We start from the raw sequence: 11,188 nt of genomic DNA, 5'->3' as shown, positions 1-11,188 counted from the left end.
GGGGTCCTCCCTGGATGCAGAGAAGAGCTGGGTCAAAGCAGGCTGGTCAGAGAGACGGAGCTGGGCGTGGGTCTGTGGGGGTGCCGGTGGCTCCCCAAACTCCTGCGATGCCTCTTGGTTAGAGTCACGTCGTGCTGAAAATGTAGGCTTTGGAGGGATTTGACGGAGAGGAAGTTGGAGTGGAAACAGCAGGTTTCCAAGTATTTCAGCCACAAAAGCTATCATTGTTTGCACCTGCTATCTTTTCTTCGTTGTAAAAGGAATGTGCCCTGACCGACTGTTGGGCAGATGGAGAAAAGTAGGGAAGAAATCACCCGCGGTCCTAACGCGCGCACAGAACGCCTGTGGATATTTCGGTGTATTTTCTTTCACCGGCTTGTTTCTGGGCGCAACCATGTGAATATAATTTTGTCATCCTGTATTTACAATTTTTGGGTCTTGCTTTTCTCCTCTTTACATGGTGTCAGAAGCATTTTCTCGTGTTCTTATTAGTCATCTGTGTAATCATCATTTTTAATGGCTGCATAATGTTACATTTGAGGGAGGGGCCATGGTTGGGTGCCACTCTGAACACTCGCAGGAAGGATTTGAGGGGGAGACGGGGAGGTGTCATGGGCAAAGACGTGGGCTCTGGGTCAGACAGGCCAAGACCTCCACCTCCAGCACTGGGATCTCGAGAAAGATCTTCGCTTCCCTTTCTGCATCAGGGAACTACATCCATAAAGCTACTTCCCCAGACTGTTGTGAGGATTAAGTGAGCTAATTTATGGAGAAAGCCTCCCACACCATCCCCGTGGTTCTGGAAGAAAAAGGGTCCACATGTTTGTGAGTTGGGAGGAGGGATTTGGACGAGCCAAAGCTGCTGAGGGAGTAGATGAAGAGAGAGTGGACAGGCTCTCCAGAATGGACATGGTTCTGGGTCTGGGGCAGATGGGTTCATATCTGCTCTGGGTGGGCTGGGCACAGACAGGACCCTAAGACAGGGCCGTGACCTCCTAGAAGGGTTCCACCCCTTGGGATAAACTTCTGGAAGGTCTTTGAGGGGAGAGGAGTGGAAGAAAAGTAGGAGGGGAGGGTGAAGGTGAAGCTTAGTAATCAACCCCTTGTACAGATAAGGAAACTGAGGTCTGGAGAGCAAGGGATTTGTTCAGGATACACACAGGGAGCAGTAACTGAGTAGGTTTAGACCCCAGGGCTCCTAACACCTCCCCCCATCACCCAGGATCTCTGCAACAGAAACTCCGAGATGCTGGGGGAAGGAGAAGGTCAGGCTTGAGTCATTGCTGCACTTATAGGAGGCTAAAGTATGTTTAGAGAAAACAGAAATTTGTTCTTTGGCCTCCATTTCTTCATCTGTGAAATGGGATAATAACTCCCCACCTACCTACCTAGTACCCACTGCCAGGCTTGTCCATCCACAGGTAGCCAGGGCCCCCTTCCATTTTTAGGGCTTGTTCAGTCTCTGATCATACACCCCCAACGTGACCCCTTCATCTTCATGGCCCCCTGGCCATCTTCAGAGAGGGATCTGGGTACCTGTCAGCTAAATCTGGTGAGTACCTGCGGCCACATCTCAGTTAGGATGAGAAAGTCCATCCCTCTCTGAGCCGTCTGTTTCTAGACCTGAGAGATTTCATTCTGTGTTTCTAATTTGGCCTTCCTGGAACATCCCCTATAGCATGCTACTGCAAGATGAGAAGGGGCTTTGTGCCCTGGTGTGAGTTTCCCAAGTGCTAAAAACAATCTTGGAGTGAGGGTCCCCGACCCTCTGAAGCCATCGCTTTCTGCCTGGCCTGTCACTCTGGGACAGTAATAAGGATGTCAGGCTCCCCTAGCAATTGTAGCAGTCTCTGTCTTAACCCCGGTCTCATGCTGATTTCTAATGACTTCTTCCGGGTTCTGGGTCTCCTACAGGACATGCATGTCCTTGGGGACATGCATGTCCCTCCCCAGGCCAGGCCCGGCTCTGCCCTTGTGACTGAATTAGTAACAACTGCATCTGTCAGTCGGGCACCAGACTCTGGACTGCAGGCTTTTATGTGCCTCAACTCTCTTGATCCAATGGGCATTCCGTTTCTTTCTCTCGTTTTTTTAAAAGCTTATTTATTTGTGAGAGACAGACGGAGCAAGCAGGGGAGGGGCAGAGAGAGGCTCCTAAGCAGGTTCCAAACTGTCAGCTCAGAGCCTGACTCGGGCTTGAACTCACGAACTGTGAGATCGTGACTTGAGTTGGTATCAAGAGCTGGATGCTTAACCAACTGAGCCACCCAGGTGTCCCGCCATCCCATTTCTGACATGAGGAGACTTCTTGAGGTTTAGGGAGATTCTATAAGCTTACCCAGCCGCACAGCCCAGAAATAGCTGATTAAAGATCTGAACTCAGCTTGTTGAAGCAGGCTCTCTACCTACCACTGCCTCTCAACACAAGAACTCATTGCAGGGGTCTTCAAATACTCATGTAAACTACGGCTTCATACCCCTTCTGTAAAAATAATTTTGAGCATGCGTTTTGTATTCACATGTATATATATTTGTTAACTTAGATACGTGTGTTCTGCTGTGCTATGTGTGTATTATACAAATTTTTTAAATCTTTGAGAGAGAGAGAGACACAGAATCCAAAGCAGGATCCAGGCTCTGAGCTGTCAGCACAGAGCTGGATGTGGGGCCCGAACTCAAGAACCCCGAGATCGTGACCTGAGCCAAAGTTGGCCACTTAACCGACTGAGCCACCCAGGCGCCCCTCAAGTATGCATTATAAAACATACATTAAAATAGAATATTTAGAAAGCCGAGATTAGAAACAAAGTAAGAATAGGAATTCTGATCTTTCTTCCCACACCCCAGTAGATCGTTCAGGGAACTTCCTGGGGTGACGGCATCTGCCTTGGAGACAGCTATGTTAGTGGTCACCAGAATCCTCTGGACGCTTTTCAGAGTAGGTGAGCGGACTCACGGCTTCATGAAGAGTAAGGGGACCTGTTCACTGGGGCCTCAGGTACATGCAGGTTCACTGTGGGAGACAAAGGCTGACCCACAGTACAGTCCCGCAGGGAGGATGAGGTGCCAGGGTGGGTCTGAAGGGTAAGTCGGAGCCCTTCATAACCTGTATGAATATTAAATCACATTCTGGTAAACTTAGTCTCACGTCGATCTCCGAATCACAGGATGGGTGTAGAATTAATGAAAAGTGCCTATTGTGGTGCCACAGGGCCCAGTAAATTCCAGTTCTCGCATTCCCTCCCTCTTCTTCCCTTCGATGTGTAAAACTCCAAGCTGTTCTGAGCAAAACCGGTGGATAAATCCCGTATTTAGCTGCTTGGGATTCAAGACCGTGCATGCCTCCCCCTCTTTCATCAGCCTCCTCCCCCAGGGAGGGGGGTTCTTGGGTGCCTCTTGTCTGGTCTTCCTGCAGTGGGCCCCCCACCTTCAAATGTCTGAGCTTCCTACCATAGCAATAGCTCCACCCTCCAAATCTACCCACCTTCAAGCCCCTCCTCCTCTCCCTTTCCAGTGGCAACTCCCCCATCTCTCCAGGGAAGGGATTGGTGGGCAGTCTGGCTAGAAGGGGCCTCAGGGACTTATCTGGATGCTGTATCCATGTAGCACTGGGCATAAAGTTAGAAACGCCCCACTTGTGCCTTTCACAGGATGCCCTGGGCGGAGCTGACCCCAGGCCACGTGGCCCTGACCTGTGGGGCTCACCATCCAGCAGGCACTCTCGGGTTTCCTTCGTCCGTCTTTTTTTTTTTTTTAATGTCTTTTTATTTATTTTATTTATTTTTTTTATTTCTAGGAGAGAGAGAGAGAGAGCAGAGTGANCACACTGTTTTCCAGAGGGGCTGCACCAGTTTACATTCCCACCAACAGTGTAGGAGGCTGCCCGTTTCTCCACATCCTCGCCAGCATCTAGAGTCCTCTGACTTGCATGTACCCAGCAGCCCCAGGACTGTCAACAGGGGGTGAGCAGGGCTAGGTGTGGATCCCTCGGGCCCTGTGGGGAGTTGGCATCAGGAAATGTTTGCGGACAGACGTGTGACATGGTGAGATGATGAGTCGCCCCAGCTCTGCTGAGTCGAGAAGTGTTGCTGTGGGAATTGGGATCATTAGCCGAGGCAATCATCGTAATTCCCGCGGCCCAGCTAATGAGTGGTTGTATGTCCTGGAGATCAGATTCCTGGGATTCCCAGAGGATGGAAGGAGCACATTTTGGAGAGAATTGGCAGCAATGCAAACAGGGAGGTTGTGAGCGGAGGGACAGCGAGGTGACAGGTGGATACAGACAGAGGCGGAGAGTGGGGGTGGGGAGAGGTGAAGGTCGTGGCCCTTTGGTGATGCTGGGGTGTTCAGTGCTCCCTGTGCCTGTGCCTATAGTGACAAGTGTTCCCAGCTCTTCTGGGAGTTGATTCCCCAAAGAAGACCAGCAGCACAAAGAATACTGAGAGAGGGTTTGCCCCGGTAGGGGTGTGGGGGCGGGGGCAAGAGCCCACCGCAGGAAGGGATGGATGGGGTGGGGAGGAACCACAGGATAAGCCAGGCCTGTCCCTGAGGGAAGGCTGTCAGGCTTCGGCCGGCCCAGGGATGGAAAGTGCCAGGCCCTCGCCTCCACTCCTGTAGCCACACCCCCGTAGCAGAATTTGCTCACTGCACAAGTATTTATGGGTCACCCATCACCGACTGGACACCCACAGGAGCATGTAAGAGGATTTCTCTCTCTTGGAGCTTATGTTTAAGGGCGTTCAAAATAAACAAGTTAATGTTTTCAGCCCGCAGTAAGTGGAGTAAAGAAAATAAGATGGGGGAGGGGAGCGCCTGGGTGGCTCTATCGGTGGAGAGTATGGCTTCAACTTCGGCTCAGGTCATGATCTCACAATGAATGCGTTTGAGCCCCATGTCAGGCTCTGTGCTGACAGCTCAGAGTGTGGATTCCGCTTCGGATTCTGTGTCTCCCTCTCTCACTGCCCCTCCCCTGTCTCTCTCTCAAAATAAACAAATAAATATTAATAAGAAAAAGAAAGAAAGAAAAGAAGGCAGAATGATCTAGTAGGAAGAGGCAGAGGGGAAGGAGACCTACTTAAGATTGTGTGGTCGGGGCATCTGGCTGACTCAGCCAGAAGAGCATATGACTCTTGATCCTGGGTTGTGAGTTCAAGACCCTTGGTGGGTGTGGAGCTTCCTAAAAGACTGTGTAGTCAGAGAAGGCCTCTGAGGAGGTAACTTTTGAGTTGTGACTTTGACCACCAGTCACTGCGTTCAAGCCATTGAAGATCTGGAGGGGGGGGATAATTCTAGGCGGAAGGAATGGCCTTGCGGTATGATGAAATGAAAGAAGAAATGAAAAAAGGTAGTTTGAGGTGGAGTCAGAGAGGCAGGCCAGGGCCAGATCCTAGCAAGCCTGGGAAAGAACATGGATCTCACACTAAGGACAGAGGGAGCGTTTGGTGTATTTTCAGTAGCCAAGGGATGTGATGTCACAGGTAGTATCCGAGTGAAGGATGCACACAGTGAGAGGTGACTGAGTTCAGGGTACAGTTGGGAGATGTTGCTGACGAGTTGTGGACAATGTTTTAAATGGGGGGGGAGGGGGAGGGAAAACCCTCTCCCTCTGAGCCCACAGGCGTGTGATCACAGGATCTTTCTCAACAGAGTGGCCCAGATGTGGAGTGGATAGGACCTTCCCTGTCCAATCAGCCCTTAGTTTATAGATGGGGGGACCGAAGGAAGGGCCTTAGACGTCTCCTTATCCAGACCCTCAGAGAGGGACTGTGAATTCTCCAAACCCCTGCTGATATCCAGTGGCTGAGGTGGGGCTCAAATGCGGGCTTCCTGGCCCCTGGTCCAGGCCTCTTGCTACCCTACCCGGCTGCCTGTCGGCTGAAGGAGGAGGGAGGAACCACTGCTGGAGAAAGACCAGGCGTGGCGATGTGGTGAGGTCACCAGGAGAAGCATCTAGAGCCAGTGGAGTCTGGAGAGGCCCCGGGCCAAGGGCCTCACAGCGGCCCTGAGAGCAGTTGGAGGTGGGCGGAGCATTAGGGAAGGGTCTGGGGGCCAGCTGCCAGGGCCTCGCTGGGCGAGAAGAATGCGCCAGGGCAGCATTTTCCAGTGGGCAGGCTCGAGGAGGACCCCTTGGAGCAGAGCCTGTGGTCTTGGAGAGGCCCATGTAGCAGCTGAGAAGAGGAAGTCTCTGAGAAACTCCCTGTGGGGCCATCCTAGAGCGGAGGCCATGGGTGAAGACAGAGCGTGGGCAAGGCCCATGGCTCACCTGGGCCCCCCTGGGTTTGCATACCTCCGACCCACCTCCACTCAAGGGGCCAGGGAGGGCAAGGGAGAAGAAGCCGGAGATGGTGCTAGAAGAAGTCCAAGCTGGGTGGCCTGGATTTCACTCCCTGCCCGCTCCTCACAACATTGTCAACATCTTCCTCTACCCTGAAGCCTCTTCTGGGCTAACTTGTTTTTGTGCATGATCATCCCCATTGTTCAAATGAGACTCGGAGGTGAAGGAACGTTCCTAGGGTCACATAGTTAAAAAGTAGCAGTGAGCGTTCCGAGCTAGATTCTTAACCACAGTGGACTTCCATCTTGGGCTACCTTTGTGACTTTGAGCAAGGCTCCCTGGGTCTCATTTTCCTCCCGCAGAATGATGGAGCTGGAATAAATGAGCCCCTGGGGCTCTTGAAGGGGCCCGGAATTGCTTTTCTAGGAGTGGGGCTCAGGAGTCTGATGGAGGGGGGCCAGGAACTATTCTCTACTCTGTGTTCTCCACCAGCTTGGGGGAAGCAGTTAGGGGCCTCTGCCAGGCCACATTCTCTGCTGAGAATGGATGTGAAGGTTGGATGACTCAATGCAGGTATCAGGTCTTATAACGTGCCTGGCACACAATAGGTGCTCAATACATGAAGCGCTTGTTTTTCAGACGGAGTGAAGGCTGTCTCTTCACAGACTACTCATTCAGCAAATATTCCTTAACACCTCCTGTGTGCCAGACACTATTCTTTTTTTGTTTTAAGTTTTTTTTAAATGTTTTATTGTATTTTTGAGAGAGACAGAGTGTGAGCGGGGGAGGGGCAGAGAGCGAGGGAGACACAGAATCAGAAGCAGGCTCCAGGCTCTGAGCTGTCAGCATAGGAGCCCGACGTGGGGCTCGAACTCACAAACTGTGAGATCATGACCCGAGCTGAAGTTGGCCACTTAACCAAGTGAGCCACCCAGGCGCCCCGCCAGACACTATTCTTGATACTGGTGACCAGTGGTGTCCCCCAAATAGCAATAACTCCCTGCTTTCATGGAGGTTATGTCCTACTAAAAAAAAAAAAATTCAAATAAGTACCATGTAGAATATGTTATATAGAGATATGTTATATGGAGAATATGTTAGGGAAATGATATGTAGAGAATATATTATAGTTATGTGCCAGGAAAAAAAATGAAGCAGAGAAAGGGGGAAAAAGGGCCCTAGCAGGGTCGGGATCTTAAACCACAGATCTCCCTGTGAAGGAGATGAAAGCCAAAGCCTCAGGGAGGTGAGGGAACGAGCCATGCGGGCGTCTGAGGGAAAAGCATGCCAGGCAGCAGGAACAGCCCAGGCTAAGGCCTCAGCACAGATTGTGAAGGGCCATTTGAAGGACCTTCCCTGATGTTTAGTAAACCCAGGGTGCCCACAGTCAAGACTCAGATTACAGATCCCTTCGGGAGGACTGGAAACTCTCTCCCCATCTCTGGCTTCTTCTGCAATATTGTTGTGTGGTCTGGCAATTCCGGGGCTGTCCCTGAGATTCCCCAGCCCAGTGCTCCAGGGTGCCAAGGAAAGAGTAGGGTCAGACTGGAAGGGTGTCGGGGTGTCTCTCCTCCTGACCCCAGTGCAGAGCAGCCAAACTCCGGGGTGGGGCCCACGTGAGCTGGGACCCCACTGGCGCCTATTGTTCAAGGCTGAGTGAATCTTCTGGGTGAGTGAGAGGGTGTGCAGGGAGCAGACCAGGGTGAACTCAAGCGGGTAGCTCCTTGGGTGTTAAGTCCCAGGAGGAATCATTGAGAACCCAGCATGAAAACAGAAGTCAGGCCCAGAGGCTGCTAGAACAAACTCCCTAAGATTTCTTCCCCTTTGGAACTGCCTCCATTTCTCTGCTAGGTTTCATGTCACGTCTCAGTTTCTCCTTAGAGCTGAGCTGCAAAGCTCTTTGGAAGGACCCTGGGGGGCTGGTTCTCTAGGGGTGTAGGAAAGAGGAGAACTGGGACCCACTACACCCCAAAACCTGATTACAATAGGTAATCGGGTGTCGTGTGGGTGGTGGGTGGGGACAGCAGGAGGGAGCCTTGGAGCCGCCTTAGGGGACAAGTAGATCTTAAGACTGGGTGGCCCAGGGAACTGACCAAGATCCTTCAGTTGGGAGGACTGTGGGGGGACAAGATTGGACAGGGACATTGGGACTTTGTGGTTAATGCATGCCCTTAGGCAAACACTGTTAAGAGCCTTAAATGCTGGCTCTGTGCTCTGTGCTCTGTAAACCCAGGGAAAGAATAGAATAGGACTTAATCTGTTGTCTGAGAGGTTAACCACCTCCCCCAGGGCCAGGTCCTTAGTAGACGCTGAAGCGGTACCAGTCCCTTCCTGGAGAGGGAGGCCTTAATTGGGAAGCAGGGACCAGGTTGGAGGGGTGGGTGGTGAGGATGGAGGACACAGGGGTGCATTCCGCCCTTGCCCTGTACTTCTAGGGTCCCTCTGCCTGGGCCCAGGCTGGGGCACCTTGTGTCACTTTAGGAGAACATGCAGCCACACGGAGGGCTGGCATCCTTAGACACTGGAAACAGAGCCTCTGGATTCAGGGTTGGTGAGATTAGGATGAAAGCAGATGACCAAGGGCATTGGTATCTATGGAAGGGTGGTGGCTGGCCTCTAGGACGGGGTCACACTTGGGGACTTCCAGGGGATGAAGGAAGTCATAAAAATGGGTACCGCAGACTCACGTGAGGAAATGAGATGGATGGCTGCCTAGGCCCGCTGAGTGTGGTCACAGCCCAGTGTGAGTTTGGACCCAGAGTTGCCCGTTTTCCCGGGGCTTCAAGAGAAGTAAGGAATATGGACCGGTAATATGAAACCGGCCCATTTACAATACCGGGTTATCAACGAACAAAACCGTATGAATAACAAAGAAACACCTTGCAGGTCCAGCAAAGCCCACCACCTTGGCTGGTGACTGCAGGGTGCACTGAGGTTGGGTCCCCACTTCACAGCTGCAGACCTCCCCTGGCAGAAGGCTCATTGTCACTTTCCTGATCTTGGAAATGACTTCATGATAGACTCAGTCTTCCAGGGACATTGGGAGAACAGAGCTATCTCTTCTGCCCTGCTGTAAAGTCCTGAGCAAACCCCTCCCCTCTCTGGGTTACGGTTTCCTGTTGTGTGATCGGAGGGCCTGGCCTGCAGGGCTCCCACCAGTTTGGACAGTGTGTGACTCAGTCCCTCAGGCCCGAGGGAAGATGCGGTTATTATAGAAGTGACTCTTCCCAGGAACCATGCTTCCGGGATTGGATACAGTGCACTCGGGCATTTTGTGTGTCCGCAATCACAGTTGTGTGTGTGCGTGTGTGTGTGTGTGGATGTGTGTCATAATTTGGAGCTGTGCATGGCACAGTGTCAATATCGTTTTAATAACTTTGCCCTGGAACCTTTCATTGGCTACCCTGGAAGCTGGTGAGAAGCCTTAATTAATCCTCCTGGTGACCTGGGGAAGCGGGGTCTTCTTCCTGATTCGCAGATGTGGAACCCCAAGCCGGGAGTTGGGAGGTGCCTTTAGCTAACCTTGCACCGGCGGCGGCGCCCCAGACTCAAGTGTTAGTTCCCTGGCAGTGTGTGGGGCCTCTCATGAAACCAGTGAGATCAGGATTCGGGTTTGAGGGTCTGTCTCACACTTTGTTCTCTGCAGTCTTCAGAGCACCCAGCTCGCTAAATATTCTCTTTTGGTTTGAGAGGAGAGAGAACCGAGCCGGGGGAAGAGGAGGCTCTGGGTCTAGAAAACCCCAGCTTCTTGTGCGCCCGCCTCCTCCCCAACCCCACCCAGCTTTTTCCACCTGTGCCCCAGACTGGATCAGGGTGTCGGTGTCTGTGCGTGTTCCCCGGCCCCACACGTAAGCCTGCAACGCGCTCCTCGCCAGGCCGGGGGACTGCGTTTCCCTGCTGCGCCCCCCACCCCACCCCCAGNGCACACGGGCCTCCCTCCGCCTCTTTGTTTTTGCGCGACAGGGAGGGGAGGGGAGGGCGGACACACGCGCGTTCGCACTCGGGTACGGGGAGGGGGGGCCGCCCGGGCGCCGCCCGCTCGGCCCGGCGAGGACAAAGGCGCGGCTGGGGACGAGGAGGAAGAGGAAGGTGACTATTATTTTGCAGGCTTAACCGGGGGAGCCCCCCACCCCAGCCCGGCCCGCCTCCCCCTCCCCCAGCTGGACCCTTCAAGGCCCCAGCCGGCCGAGAGGCCACCCCGGGCTGGGATTGGGGGACGCTGCGGGAGGGGGGGTGGATCCGGGACTAGGGTGCTGGGGCCACCCCAGACTGTTGATACTGTTGATTCGGGCTTCTCGGCCAAACCCTGGGCTTCTGTGTGTTTCACCGGACAATCAGCAGCGCCTCCCCCCTTCTCTCCCGCCTCGGGGCTCGGGACCTGGGGGTCAGCAAGGCTGCTCCCGCATATTGAATGGGGGCGCTCGGGGGGCCCCCGCGGTGATGGGGTGTGTGGTCACTCAGCCACAGATTCTGTTTTCCTTTGTGGAGAGAAAGAAAGGGGTGGGGGTTATTTATCAGATCGGATTCTCCCATTTGTCCCTGGGAGAAATCCATGTTTTGCGAGTCTGTGTGGACGCAAACTATGTTTGTGTCCGGGTCTCTCTAGAGAGAGAGGGTTCCCAAGCTCCTTCCTCTTCACGCCCGAACTCAGAATGGGGTGACCCCCCTCCCCAACTTTTCCCCCTTAGTTTTCTTGCTTGTGTTCTTGACCCAGCCTTCCTCGGGGAGAAGGATTTGGGGAGAAGGGGATCCAGAGTGTCTGAAGTTGCGCCCAGTGAATGCCTGTGTTTGGGGCGCTTTTGCCTTCCTGTCTAGAGGGCCCCTCCAATTTTTATTTTGATGGTCCAGTGATAAGGGGTGAGGGGGTGTCAGAGAGTAAGGAAACTGTCCATGTGCTCTGCTCCTGGGTAGTTT

The 11,188-nt window shown here is 53.1% G+C and overlaps 1 protein-coding gene across 5 annotated transcripts in view; it reads left to right on the top strand.

Moving 5' to 3' along the window:
* Positions 1–11,188, top strand: part of CSNK1E (casein kinase 1 epsilon) — a 37,473-nt gene that overhangs the window by 3,644 nt on the left and 22,641 nt on the right. The gene's annotated exons all lie outside the window — the stretch shown is intronic.

The sequence above is a fragment of the Crocuta crocuta genome, unplaced genomic scaffold (assembly GCF_008692635.1).
Source record: "Crocuta crocuta isolate KB4526 unplaced genomic scaffold, BGI_CrCroc_1.0 scaffold193, whole genome shotgun sequence".
NCBI classification, from domain to species: domain Eukaryota; kingdom Metazoa; phylum Chordata; class Mammalia; order Carnivora; family Hyaenidae; genus Crocuta; species Crocuta crocuta.
Note: the sequence above shows the minus strand (reverse complement) of the source record. Positions and strands in the feature narration are given on the sequence as shown.